Source organism: Desmodus rotundus, chromosome 12 (assembly GCF_022682495.2).
Source record: "Desmodus rotundus isolate HL8 chromosome 12, HLdesRot8A.1, whole genome shotgun sequence".
NCBI lineage: Eukaryota > Metazoa > Chordata > Mammalia > Chiroptera > Phyllostomidae > Desmodus > Desmodus rotundus.
The window spans coordinates 30,800,083-30,815,183 of NC_071398.1; the positions used below are offsets into that span (position 1 = coordinate 30,800,083).

The 15,101-nt window shown below is 46.2% G+C and overlaps 1 long non-coding RNA gene across 1 annotated transcript in view; it reads left to right on the plus strand.

The window, feature by feature from the left end:
• LOC139440412 (uncharacterized) overlaps positions 1 to 15,101 on the plus strand; it is a 134,254-nt gene that overhangs the window by 61,446 nt on the left and 57,707 nt on the right. Inside the window, exon 2 of the long non-coding RNA XR_011650650.1 lies at positions 10,837 to 10,885. This is a non-coding gene — a long non-coding RNA (uncharacterized lncRNA). The remainder of the gene's footprint in view (positions 1 to 10,836; positions 10,886 to 15,101) is intronic.

Consider the following 15,101-nt stretch of genomic DNA (forward strand, 5'->3'; position numbering starts at 1 on the left):
TTTTTGTTTGCACTTACTCTTTTGTCTCCTCATTTTTCCTTTCTGCTTCTGTGTATTATGTAGATCAGCTATGTCTCCTGGTCTTTAAAAAGTGGTCTTATTTAGAAGCTGTCCTGTAGGGCCCAGTGGTGGAATCCCCCTTGTAACTAGAGCCAGGTGTTACAGAGGTGTTCACTGTATGGACTATTATAGCCTCCTGGTTGGGTAACAACTGCTGTGGGCAGGTGAGGCTGGCTCCTGGCCCAGGTGGCCTGGTCCCAACTGTTGCAAATATGCTGGTGTGCAGGGCAGGTCTTCAGTGTGGTTGGCTGAGAGGCCCAGCCACGCTACTGCAGACACACTGCTGTGTGCTGGTGCTGACTGAGACCGCCCACCAGGTGTTGCAGGGCACGAGCCACTTTGAAGGGCTGCCAGCCTGGGTGGGTCCTCAGGGAAACACTAGGGTGGGGTGAACAGTGTTAGCAAGGTTAATGGAGAGGTCAGAAATGTTGCCTGCCAGTGTCACACCAGCTAGGAGGAAGGAGAGTAAAGATGGGGAAAATGGCACCTTCTAGCACTTCTGCCTCAGGGGAAAGTTCCAGCAGATCCCTATCCCTCCAGGATACACATTACATACATTAATCAATGTATCACCTTCATGTATGACCCAGGTGATTTTCAAACTGCTGCCTCTGGCTGGGTGGGTGGAGAGAGACTGAGAAAGAGCACAGCCTTGGTTTCCTATAGCCCTCTGGCTCTCCCAGACTTAAGCCCTGCTGGTTTTCAAAGCCAGATGTTATGGGGGCTCCTCTTCCTGGCACAGGTCCCTGATATTGGGCCTTGGATCCCTCATTCTTCAGGAGTGGACCTCCATGGTTGTGATATTCCTCCTACCTGTGAGTCACCACATAGGGAGCGGGGAATAGGATAGGTCCTGACTGGACTGAGTTGCTGCCTCTCCTACCTGTCTCAATGAGGCATTTTCTGTGTATCTGTACTTGTAGTAAATCTGTTCTGCTGGTCTTCAGGTCGTTCTCAGAGATGGCTGTTGTATACGTAGTTGTAGTTTTGGTGTCAATGAGAGGAGGTGAGCTCAGGATCTTCTTACTCTGCCATCTTGAACCCAAAGCCAGGAGCCTTGCTCCTGAACGCCAAATTAACTTGCCTGTGAAATATTGTTCCTATGGTTGATGCACTGTCCCCACAATAAATATGTCTTCAGATTGCTAAGTCACTGCTTTCTGTCCTTTTACTTTCTGGATGGTGTCCTTTGCATCACAGAAATTTAAATGTTAGGTACAGTACATCTATTTTTTTATTTTCTCATTGTGCTTTTGGTGTCATATTTAAAAAACCATTGTCTAATCCAAAGTCATGAAGATTTGCACTTTTGCTTTCTTCTGAGAGTTACAGTTTTAGCTTACATGTAGGTCTGTGAGCCTCTTTGAGTTAATTTTAGTGTGCATTATTTCACAGGGCTCAGGCTTCATTCTTTTGCATGTGGGTGTCCAGTCTCAGCATCATTTGTTGAAATCACTATCCTTTCCCACTGAATTGTCTTGGAACCCTTATTGAAAATCAATTGACTATATATGTGAGGGTTTAGAGCATCAGATTTTTATCTTTGAAGTCAGGATAAAAATAAATGCTGGCATCCTATTGCTATTATAAGGGTTAAATAAAATAATTCATGTGAGGAGTTTCCCATACATGGCCTGGCACCTAATGGGCACTCAGGGATTGGGCAAGGATGTGGTGGTGAGGAAGACTGTGTAGGTGCAGAGGGTGGGCTGTTCTCTCCTGGAAGAAGTGCACTGCTGCAGAGATGCAGGCTGGGAGGAATGGGGCAGGGGGCTGGAGCTGAGGCTGGGGGTAGGGCTTCACTCCTCCCATCCCTGTCTCCTTGCCACGCCAACGTGACCTGGCCCATGCACACCCAACCTGGCCAGCACTCATGAAAAGAATTACTCCATCTTTTCACAAAGACAGACGATGATCTCAGGTGACGTGTAGGGGTTTGGAACAAAACGTCCTTGGTAACAAAGGCTTGGAGAAGACCTGGCCCTAAGCAGTGGTTTCCAGGGAGGCCCCTTTATCCAGATATTCTCACTGGGCACCCACTGCCTGCAGAGCAGCTGTAGGATTCAGAGAGTGGCTTTCCTCAGGCTTCTTGAATGAAAAGGGTGTGAGGGCACCCAGGGAGATAGCACCCAGCGGTGTCATCCACCTGCCAACACTGACTTGGGGCCATACTTGCATTGTTCTGCTGTGGGCTGGGGGCTGAGGCAAAGACCACTACTCCCATGGGCTTTCTCAGCAATTTCTGAGAGGGCTGTTGTTTCAACATTCTTTCTACCAGAATGTTCTGTGCAGCTGCATTCAATGGAGTGCCTCTAAACTTGGGTGGGGGAACATGTCCTCCATATTCCATCTCGTGGAGCATGAGTGGGTGCCACTTCATTTCACTTCATATCATGTGGTGACACCATGTCTCTGGTTGCAGGGAAGATGTGGATTCTAAGCTGTTTCTCATACCCTGGGATACCCTGGGAATCCTGCTTGCACCAAACTCTACTTCCTGTGCAAAATCACATGCAAAATGAATTAGATAGTGTCCTGGCAAGAGTTATTCTTCCATCTCAGCTGCTACTCCCAGGGCAGCCCAGCCTTGTCCCGTACAACCTCTACCATCCCCATCAAGAACAAGTTCTCGTCCCTTGAGGGTGGGGAGTGTTCATCTCTCGGGGTCTCTCTGACCTGCTATCCTCCTCCTGAGGCCAGCAACACCCTGCTCACTTGGTGACCATACCATGCAGATCCTCTCAGGGGCCAGATGCCACAGTGGGAGGCTCTGACAAGAAAGTCTGATTTAGTCCAATGTGAGGCTAATGAAGAAGAGCCGAATCCTCCCTCTGGGCAGCCCTCCTTGACCAGAGCCCCCACAATGCTAGGATGGTGTGTCAGTCTGGCTTGCTCACACCTTCCACGCTGTGGTCCCCTGCAGCCTCTGTTACTCCCAGGTATGTAGCCTCAGACCTTCTGAAGCCCCCATGGCAGTGTCTCTTGGTTCTCTGTTGTCATTATGTGATTGTACTTCCCCATGAAGGCAGGGACTGGCATTCCTAGTTACTGCTGAGTGCTGGCAGCTGGTGGGGACACTGGGGTCTTTCTGAATGACCACAGGTCAGTGTCAGGTGTGACCCTTCCTGTGCCTTCTGATCCCACCCTCCTCTGCTAGTGAGGGACTTTTCTAGCACTTCCCTCAATAGCTCCAACAGGTGCCTGGCTCCTTCTTTCTCCAGGATAATACATGAGACCTTTGCTGACTCTCCTGTGGCCTAACTCCATCCCAGGCAGCTGGTCCTGTCCACATGTCCACTTGGCCTGTCCCTGCTCCTCTGCAGGGGCTGTACCTGCCCCTTGTCCTGCTCTGCTCTGTCAGGAGGAGGCTCTGGAGCAAACAGCCTGGTCCTTGGTCCTCAGACCACCCTGGATGGCTTGGGCTGCAGCTGAGGGGAAGGAGCTGCACAGAGGCAGCAAGGGCTGCCCACTTTTCAGTGTGACGCTAGGCTGGGCTCTCACAGTCACTGGCCTCAGTGTCCTCAAGGGTATAGGCATGGTCACTGAACACAGTGGAGAGTAGTGGAGAGGAGGGAGTGCGGTGCCCACTGCATGTGCTCAGCTGTGCCTGGCCTTTTGGGAGAGCCCATGACGGCTGGCCATCATCACCGTCCTGGCCCTTGAGAGGCATGGCCGCCTGCCCACTGTTGCCGGTGCTCCTGGGGACAGGCATGTTCGCTGTGAGAGCTACTGTGAAGGAAAGGACTGAATCAATGAATATGGAATCGTGGTTGGGGGTGTCGAGGGTAGGAAGAAAGGCTTCTCCTCACATGGTCTTGCATCCAACACAGCTTCTTGAAGCAAAAATAGCATCTGAACCTGTTTTTCAGCTTCTCATTTTCCTTCAAAACAGAGCTGCATTTCATCAAAACCTCTAAATATTTATTTTAACATTCCTCCTCTAATTTAGAATTATTTGCTGCATTTAAGGGATGTTTCATGTTTCCTGTTGTGCAATAGCTTTCTGTCCCACGGTGCAGCCAGCAGTCTCCTCACCTTGTCATGCATGGTGGGGGCCACAGCTCCAAGCTCTGAGGGTCATGACTGGACAGCACAGGTGAGGCCTCCTCTGGTCTCCATGGGTGGTCTGTGGAGGGTATGGAGGGTTCAGGTTCCATGACGGCTGGGGTAGCCTGGGGGAACCTGCTTCCCCACACCCCATCCTGCGTGGGTGACTTCACGTGTGCAGCATCCAAATGCCTTGAAAACCATAGAAAGGGACTGGGGTTGCTGTTCTTTCCAACACTGTGGTTGTGACCAGGGGAGACTCGGCCAGGCATTAGCTAGTCATCTCCAACACTCACTAATCTCCCAGTGAAACAAAGAAGCAGCAGACATCAGTCCCAGAGACTTTGGTGGACCAAAGAATCTAGCTAGAATTTGAGGATTTAAAAAAATGAATTTTTTCAGGGTGCGGAGCCTACTTCCTTGCCAGTCTCTGGTTCTCGAACACTGTGCCATCCCCACCAGTGGCCCGCGGGACACAGGGAGCCCCAGCTGGCAGGGGCAATAGGAAGCCTAGAAACTATAAAGGCTACTGCTGAGTCAGTTAAAAGTTCAATGCGATGTGTTCAATGATTTATTTTTGCAGTGTTAACGCAAATTCAGATTTGGGCACTCATATATTAGTAGTAAAAACAATGTTTTTGCTGAATTGGGATGTGTATGGGGCAGAAATAGGCTCACAACCAATGCTGCCCCACAGAGCAATGACTGCATCAGAATAGTCTCCCAGTCACCATAGCGGCTGAGCTTGTCTGAGTGTATGACTGAAGTAGAGGAAGGAGACCACAAAATCTTTTCGAGGAAACCAACGTTGAGTTAAAAAGCAGGAGAGGCTTCTGCTGGGCAGTCCATGCTTCTGCTCTGTGCCCCTGCCGTCAGGGGGCTCGGGGTCAGAGCCCCTGTGAAGGAGACAGAGTGGCCCGCAGTGGCATTGACTTGCTCTGTAAACGTGTCCTTACATTTTGGTTGCATTGTATTCAAGATTCACTGGAAACTTCAAAGTTCCCAGTGAACGTTGTACCAGAAAATTTCAGTTCCTGAAGCTTTTAATGAAGCACAATTATCACCAGGAAAGCTTGCCCACGGAAAGATGCCAAAATGCTGACCTACAAAAGCCAGGGAGAAGCAGAGGCATCAAATTTTGTGAACTTGGGGCTGGGCTTCATGCACAGTGCTACAGTTGTGCTCTGGAATGTTCTGGACTTGAATCTTCTCATGAAGTTCACATTTTTTAATTGGATAAATTTATATTCTCTGCCCAAATGGAATGGAGTCGAGACAGCCTAAGATTTTAAAACATTTCAAAAGAATCCTGAATAGAGACAACTTGTTTGGTGAGTTCTGCCTTGTGAACGGCTGGTTGATGAGAAGGCCTCTGAACGGAGGCAGAAGCACAGCACTTGCTCAGATACCAGGCCGAACCACCACACGAGTCCATGTGGGAAGTCAGGGTTGAGGAGACCCTCCACTTAGCCAACTGTCCTCTGAGCTGGCCAGGTCTGTCAGTACCTATAAGGAAAGTATTTTTTCAATAAAATATTACATTTTATAGAGTCAGTCAAAGGTGTCATTTCATCAGTCACAAAGTATAACACTGAAGAAGACTGGTAATAATTTATGAAAAAGTAAAACTAATAAATAATGAAAAAAAATTCTTCAAAAAATATTGGTGACATAGGGTTAAAGCTAGACATGCTGGGAAAATGAGTTAAGGTTTGTGAATGTGTAGCAGGAATGATAATTATTCTGCTTGTTTTTAAATGTCCAGATAATAAATACAAAGAAATTGTTAAAGCTTTGCTTTAATATATACAATATAGACTTGGAATAATTTATTTTTGATAATAATTAAATAGAACTATTTTATAGGCCCACCAATAAAGAAAATAAAAATGTCAGACAATAAATAGGTATTTCAAAAAAGTATGTGTTTTAAAAATTATTTTAGTGCCCCTTTTACTCTCCCCTGTGTCTTGTGTTGTTTGATTAGTTATATTGTCGCCCTGATTATACTGCGTAACACGCATCTGTGGCATTATTTTGTTCCCTTGCTCCTTAAAGATACAAATATCTTATTCATTTTGTAATCATTGTTTACTTAATCAAACTATCCAACAAATACTTAATGCCTACTCTATGCCAGATATTGTAACTTTGTAAACCCAGCATGTAGTAAGGTTATAACAATATAAGGCTCCTTAAAGTTCTGCAGATGGATGGATGGATGGTTGAAGGATGGATGATGGATGGAAGGATGGGTGGATAGACGGATGGGTGAATGGATGCATGAGTGGATGTGTGGGTGGATAGGTGGTTGTTTGATGGATGGATAGAGAGATGGATGGATGGATGGACAATGGATGGATGGGTTGACCAATGGAGTGGATGCATCGAGGGATGAATGGGTGGTGAGTGAATAGGTGAGTGGATTAAATCTAGTCATTCATAAGGGCATCACTGGTACTTTAAAGGTGAGTTTTCTTCTTTTTCTGAGTCTGAAACATGTTCTCCTAGTTCCTTACAATACAATGTCTTTATTGGCTAGCTCATTTCACATTGTTTTGGGCTCTGTGAGCCCCTGCTCATCAGGGGAAGTGGGTGAGAAAACAAGACTGGGTTAATATAAACCTTCAAAACCTTTGCTGGGAAACAGCTGGACTTCAGGTTTCTGAATGGTGGTCTGTGGAATCCTTCATGACTGGACAGGGCATTTGCCCACTGGAAGCTAGGACTAGCTAGGGAGGGACCCTTGCAGAGAGGCAGGATCACGTTCTACAAGTGCAGTTTCCAGATTGACTCTGATCAGGCAGCAGGCAGATGACCCCCACCATATCTGTGGATGAGAACCTTGCATCACAGAGCATCTTTTATCCATCCCGGGGCCCATGCCCATCTGCTGAAGTCCTACCCACCTTGACTGCCTCCCCAAAGAGGCCACCCATTGTCTGTCCATATAGAACACACCTCTGCCTGCTCTGGGCTCCCAGCCCTTGGCTCATGCTGCCCCAGGTGACTATGGCTCGTCTTATTTATCCAAGTCCCCATGAGCCTTCAACTTAGTGTTCCCTGATCTTACTGAAGGTAATTGAATGAGGGTGTTGCTGCCAGGGTGAATCTTCTCTTCACCGTTTCAGTCAGGTGCTTACTCAGGAGTTCATGTTTAGAAGCTTCAGAAATCCAGGCCTTTGAACTGTCTCACCGAGTCAAATCTCAACTTCTCAGTTCCTAGAGTTCTAGGGCGAAACAACTCTGGGGGTAAGGATCGCTGGTGATTCTGAGCACTTGCTCTGTGTCAGCACTGCTTCTAGGGCTTTATGCACATTAACTTGTTAACCCACACAGAGCCCTAAAAGTGGGCGCTGTCATCACTTGCCATTTTTAGTTGGGGGAACTGAGACACAGAGAGGTCAGGAAGCTGACAAAGGTCCCACAGCTGGACTAACAGCACAGTCAGGACTCACAACAGATGGGCTGGCCCCACAGCCTGCATTTGTTCTCTTTTCCTGCATTTTATTATAAAAAACTCAAACACGAAGGACAGTTAAAATGATTTTACAGCAAACGGCCACATACCTACCCACCACCTGCTTCCATCATTAACATAAAAGTGTATTTACTATCACACGTCTTCTAGCCATCTCTCCATCCTCCTATTCATCTGCAAGCCAATCTGATTTCGGTATGCATTTCAAAAACAATTGCCCTCACCCCTAAACACTTTACCTCACATTTCATCGACTACACTTCAATATTTGTTTTCTGTGCTTGAGTAAAATTTCTATGCAGTGAAATGCATAAACCTTGGGTGTAATACACTCCAAATTTTGACAAAAGTGAACACCTGTGGCATGCCTCCCCTGTGAGATCTGGAACTTTCCCAGAAAGTCCCCTCACTTCCCAGTCAGCCCTGGCTCCTCCACCCCCACTAGAGACAACCACTGTCCTGGACTTTTTTCATCATAGGTTACTTTTGCCCATTCCAGAACTTCATGTACATCAGAGTCAGCATATTTAATCACCAGTCTATACTGCCACTTGGGCGAGGGGTTTTTCAAGGGCTTTGCTTTCTCTGTATATCAGCCAGGGTTCTCCGGAGAAACAGAACCAATAGAATATGTCATCTCACCTTATCTTATCTTATCTTAATTCATCTAAGATAATCTTATCTATCCATCCACACACAGAGATTTTTTACCTTTTTAAAAAATATATATTTTATTGATTATGCCATTACAGTTGTCCCATTCCCCCCCCCCCTCCCCGCCGCCTTTATTCCCCTCCAGCCTGCAAACCCACTCCTACCCGCATCCCTACCTCCCCCTTAGTTCATGTCCATGGGTTGTACATATAAGTTCTTTGGCTTCTACATTTCCTATACTAATCTTAACCTCCCCCTGTCTATTTTGTACCTGCCATTTATGCTTCTTATTCCCTGTACCTTTTTACCCATCCTCCCCCATCCTCCTCCCTGCTGATAACCCTCCATGTGATCTCCATTTCTGTGATTCTGTTCCTGTTCTAGTTGTTTGCTTAGTTTGTTTTTGGTTTTTTAGGTTCTGTTGTTGATAGTTGTGAGTTTGTTGTCACTTTACTGTTCATATTTTTGATCATTTTCTTTTTCTTAGATAAGTCCCTTTAACATTTTATATAATGAGGGCTTGGTGATGATGAACTCCTTTAACTTGACCTTAACTGGGAAGCACTTTATCTGCCCTTCCATTCTAAATGATAGCTTTGCTGGATAGAGGAATCTTGGATGTAGGTCCTTGCCTTTCATGACTTTGAATACTTCTTCCCAGCCCCTTCTTGCCTACAAGGATTCTTTTGAGAAATCAGCTGATAGTCTTATGGGAACTCCTTTGTAGGTAACTGTCTCCTTTTCTCTTGCTGCTTTTAACATTCTCTCCTTCTGTTTAATCTTGGCTAATGTAATTATGATGTGCCTTGGTGTGTTCCTCCTTGGGTCCAGCTTCTTTGGGACTCTCTGAGCTTCCTGGACTTCCTGGAAGTCTATTTCCTTTGCTAGATTAGGGAAGTTCTCCTTCATTATTTGTTCAAATAAGTTTTCAGTTTCTTGCTCTTCGTCTTCTCTTTCTGGCACCCCTGTGATTCAGATGTTGGAACGTTTAAAGTTGTTCAGGAGGTCCCTAAGCCTCTCCTCATTTTTCCGAATTCTTGTTTCTTCATTCTGTTGTGGTTGAATGTTTATTTCTTCCTTCTGGCCCAAACCGTTGATTTGAGTCCTGGTTTCTTTCCCATCACTGTGGTTCCCTGTGCATTTTCCTTTATTTCACTTTTCATAGCCTTCACTTTTTCCTCTATTTTGTGACCATACTCACCCAATTCTGTGAGCTTCCTGATTACCAGTGTTTTGAACTGTGCATCTGAGAAGTTGGCTATCTCTTCATTGCTTAGTTGTATTTTTTTCTGGAGCTTTGATATGTTCTTTGATTTGGGCCATTTTTGTTTCTCAGCCCACCTGTTATGTAGTAAGGGGTGGAGTCTTAGGTATTCGCCAGGGTGGGACAACCCATGTAGCTGGGTTGTGGTGCTGTATATGGGGGAGGGGTCCAAGAGGGAACAATGCCACTTGCTTGTCTCTCGAAGGGCTTTCAGTCACTTCCTATGCTACCCACAAGCAAATGAGAGAGAAATTTTTATTTTAAGGATTGTGAGGCTAGCAAGTCCAAAATCTGTAGGGCAGGTCTACAGGTTGGAAACTCTGGAAGGATATCTGTTACTGTCCTGAGGCAGAACTTTTTCTTCTTTGGAAAACCTCAGTTTTTGCTCCTAAGAACTTCAACTTATTGAATGAGGCCCACCCACTTTATGAAGAATAGTCTCCCTTCTTGAAAGCTAGCTGATGGCAAATGCTAAGACTTGTGTTGGACCAAGCAACTGGGCACCATAGCCTCTCCAGGTTGATGCATAAAATTAACACACACTGCAATGTCTCTGAGTTGAGACCTTCTGCCCCACCTTGGCTGAGAATGTGGAAAGGTGGTTTCCAGAGACCTACCTGGAATGGAAGGGCCATGCTCCTGGTTGAGAGTCTCACTAGTCATTGGAGGGAGCCCATGCTGGGCAGGAACCACAACAGTGGTGATTCTGTACCTCCCTCCTGGTGTCCCATGGAGAAGCAGCTGTTGTGTAACAAAAGGGATTCTTTGCATCATTCTCCACGATGACTCGCTCCTCCCAATAGATTATCTGGTTATGTTTTAACAAGAATAATATTTGCTTCGAGGAAGGATGAACCCAGCCATGTTTTTATGTCAGCCAGATGTCCTCAACTACTTACCTCCTCCCAACATTAGGAATCTGGCAAAACCTGCACTGACGTTTGGTCCCAAAGATCCCTCTCCCTGGACTCCACCTCTCCCAACCATCCTTTATGTGTTTCCAGAGAATGTAATCCATGTGTAGCTAATTCATTTACACATTGCTCATCAAAATATGGACTTTTGTTAAGAGCAAATTGGTGCCCAGGTGGCATTTCAAATTTTTTTTATAAGCCTCTTACTGACCCTGTTGTTTTCAGCCAAGTGTTAAAAGGACCTCCACTTCAAAAGACTGATGTTTGGTCTGAAACTCAGCAGCTCTGGTGTTTGAGTGGGCACTGAAATTGGCCAAACATTTTCTACTGATTTTAGGCTGAGCAAAGCCAGGCAGTTGGGAAAGACTAGACTCTAGACAAAGTTGTTAACTCTTTATTGCCTTTATATTTTTCAGGCTGACAACAGGATTTGAGCAGGGAACCAAGGGCCCACCTCTGTGACAGGTAGGACTCAGTGTCACTTGCTCCTCTGTTGGTTGCGATGGTCCCGTATGTGGCTACGTTGCCTTGCACAAGGTCTTGAGGAGTCTAGGTAACTTCTTCTTCTTCTTCTTTTTTATGGCCTTTTTTCTTTGGCCAAAGAATGGGATGTAGAGAAGTAATTTTGTCTGTTTCTTTTCTCTAGAACTTCATTCATTCATTCTTCATGCACTTATTCAGTAATTTTATTGAAAACTTATCACGTGACAAGCATGATGGTAAGGGCTGGGCATCGGTGATGAGCACATATGTGTGCCCTTCTAGAGCTGACACTCTCATGGGGGAGATAGGTGACTGACAGGTAAACAGCTAAATAAAAATATGATGGCAACTTGTGATGAAGGGAAAGAGCAAGGTATGACAAGGCAGGGCCTCCTGTGGCAGGAGGTCAGAAGTCAGAAGCTTGAGAAGGAGGATGAGGGGAGGGGCAAAAGGAAGAGCATTTGGCTGGGAGACAGCATATGCAGGATCCCTGAGTCACTGAAGGACAGGGTGTGCTCAAGGACCAGGACACTGTCATATGGGAGTGTTGACAAAAAGGAGGAGGCAGGGCCAGTTCGTGTTTGGCTCAGAGGTGATAGAAAGGAGTTTGCACTTTACCCAAAGAGTAATGAGAAGATGTTGACACATGTGCAGAGGGACTTGGTCCAATTTTTATTGTTGTTGAAGCCTGGTTTATTGGAATATAATCTACATTAGTTAAATTCACTCTTTTTGTTATGCTGTTCTGATTTCAACAAATGCATACAGTTGTGTATCCAACACATCAATCAGAATACAGAAGGGCCTTGACTGGTATGGCTCAGTGGGTTGGGCATTGCTCCACAGACCAAAAAGTTGCAGGTTCAGTTCCTGGTTAAGGCACATGCCTGGGTTGCAGACCAGGTCCCTGGTTGGGGGCATGTGAGAGGCAACTGATAGATGTCTCTTTCACACACTGATGTTTCTCTTCCTCTCATTCTCTCTCCCTTTCCTTCTCTCTAAAAATAAATTAAAAAAATAAAAATCTTTAAAGATACAGGAGGGTTATATCACCCACACCCCAAACTTCTTGACCTTTGCAGTCAACCCCTTTCCATCCACCAACCTCTGGCAGCCCCCATCTGATTTCTGTCAGAGAGATTAGTTTTGCCTTTTCCAGAACGTCATCAAAAGGGAATGATCCAAACCCTCTGAGTCTGTCTTCTTCCACTCGTCATAATGCATCTGATGACTGGGTTGGTGCAGGCAGCAGCAGTTTGCATCTTTGATTGCTGAGCGATAGTCTGTGATTCGGACGTATTGCCATTGGTTTATCCAGACACCTGCTGAAGGACATCTGGGCAGATTCCAGTTCTTGGCAGCCGTGAATAGAGATGCTATGGGCTTTGTGTTCAGACTGGTATTTCTGCCCCTCTCTCCCCACTCCTGGCCAATGCTCTATGCATATGTGTAGGTATTTCTGGTTGTAGCATAAGAATATATTTAATATTATAAGAAACTGCTGAATCATTTCAAAGTGGTTGCACCATGAGGCATCTCCACTGGTGAAGCCCAGAGGCTCCGATCTTGGTCTCTTCAGTGTCTCTGTTCTCAGCCATCCGGGTGGGTATGCAGTGGCTCCTCCCTAGGACTTTCATTTGTATTTCTTCATGAGTGATATGTTGAGGATCTTTCCATGGGCTTCCATTGTTTTTAAAAGGAATTTGTTTTGGGTGTGGTGGAATGAGTCCCAGCCTGGGGGTCGGGTCCTGAGTCCTGGTTTTAGCTTAGCTGCTAACCTGCTGTGTCATGTTGGGCAAAATCCCTTCCCCTAACCTGTCACTGGGGATAATAATGTGTCGTGGGGCTGTTATGAGGATGGAGGCCAAGGCAACATGTGGAAATCACTGTACAGTTGCATGTTTGTTACTGAGCAGACCAGGGCCCATTCATGTGGTGCTTTGGTGTATGACCCAACAATTAATGCTGGTAGAAACAGGTCTTTATTTACAATATTCCAACCTTGGGAGAGGTTAGAGCATCTCAGCTCAGAGCCTCCTCTCCCATGAGACCAAGCACTTCCCATGCTTCCCACCAGGCTACAAGCCAAAAACATCCCCCAAAGTTCCCCACATCTTATCTGTGCTGGATCTGAAATACGCTGTCATCAGCCCCTGTGTAATAGTCCAGAAAAGCATGTGCTGTGTTACTCTGGATCATGGCGAAACTCAGGAAAGGCCCGGGTCTTAAAAGTCCGGGTAAAATACAGGTGCAGCAGGTCAGGGTCTTGCAAGGAAGTCCTTTGCAGCTCCAGAGTCAGCTAGAGCAGGCATGATCACAGCAGTTGCTCCTTTCTTATTAGTCCAGTCTTCATGGCCTTCTTCCTCACCATAAATTACATAGCTGCTCGCTTACTTCTTCCCTCTCATTGCTTGCTTTCAGACTTCATGATCAGCTCTTTATTGGCTACCCATTCGCTCCATTTAAATTCTGACTCCAAGCTCCTGGCTTCTCTCAAAGACACTGTAAACTCCCCACTTCTGACTCCTCCCACAATTATCTACATCACAAATCAAAGTCATGCCCATCTCCCTTGCCCCAGGCACAAGCACAGCTTTTTAACATAACTATTAAGCTAGCCAAGTTGTCGTAGTAATGCGAAGTAGCTCTCAATGGCTGTGCTCTGCTTTTCCCCCAAGCCAGGTTAGTGGGGGTTTTCCCTAGATTCTCAGGCACCCTGAGTTCTGAACCCCATTTCATGTTCATTACATCGTCATTGTTATAATTCCCTGTCATGCTTTGTTTCTGCCAGTGGACTTAGCTAATTTCCTCCTTCCTCACTTTTTTAGTCATCATGATGAAATCAATAACCAAGGAGGCTGTGATTAATCTACATGCAGAACTTTACAGTTAGCAGGTTGCTTTCGCATATTCGTCATTTTATTTTCTGAGGTAAGGGAAGAAGATACACAGTGACCCATTCTTTCTGGGAACTTGTTTACAATGCCCTCCCCCAGCTCCACGCATCCAGTCGCCTGCACGCATCCAGTTGCCTCCTCCCACAAGCTCCCCTTCGGAGCAATTCCAAGTTCCCGCTTTCTCTAGCCAAGCACCTTGGAATCATTCTGGATTCCATCCCCTCTCTCGCGCGCCCACATCCAGTCCTTCAGCAGGTCCTCTGGTGCCATTTTAAAGATCCAAAATCTTGTCATCACCTCCATCACCCTGGCCCAAGCCCCACCTCTCACCTGGACTATTGCCATGGCTTGCTGACAGGTTTCCCAATCCCCCCTGGCCTGGCATCAAGTTGTGGCCAGAGAGGTCCCCACACCTCCTGTCTGTCTGCCCTTCTGTCCAGGGCAGGTATCCTAGCCCTCTGTGTGGGGACCTCCTGCCCAGACCCATCACTGCCCACTTGCTCCTACACTCCATTTGGGCTCTGCTCAAAGGCCACCTCCCCAGACACATTCTGTCCCCCACTGCAATCCCAGCCAACATTTGATGTACATATTTAGTATTTAGTGTCTGTCCTGCCTCTAGGATATCAGCCCTGCGCTGTGGGGGTTTTCTGGTCTTTTTCACTGCTCCATCCCAGGACCCAACCCTTTGCACATGTGGGGCCCATGGATACTTGCCAAACAGACACACGAATGACTTGATGAATCAATCAGGAAATGGTAACAGCCAAGAGCTGCAGTAGTCCTAGCATGAAATTCATGTCAGGAGGACAATTGTTTTTCTGAAGCCACCAAGGAGTTAGAAGGGGCCCCTGGAGGTCACATCACCAGGGGCTGGTCAGATTCACACAGGTGGTTACTGAACACACAGGTGTTCAAATGGGGTGAGCAAGGTGACCCACTAGGGTGTGAGAAGAAAGGATGAAAACTTCCACAAACTTCTGAATATCATTCTTTTAATCTTTCAGTGTGTATATGTGTTTAACAGCATCTGCGTTGAGTAGTAATAGAATAGCATATGCGTGTGATTTATAAAGAAGGAGACACAATTATTTACAGATGGAGATGTGCAATTAGAAAGTTGAGACTTGTTTGGATAAGCTAATAGGCTTAAAAAGAGGCATAAGTATATCCCAAATATTGCTTGGGACATACTTACACTAAAAACTATTTGTTGTGTATCTGAAATTCAATTTAACTGGGCATCCTATGTTTTCGTTTGCTACCTCTGGCGTCCCTGCTCCCAGGAAGCCTCTGGCACT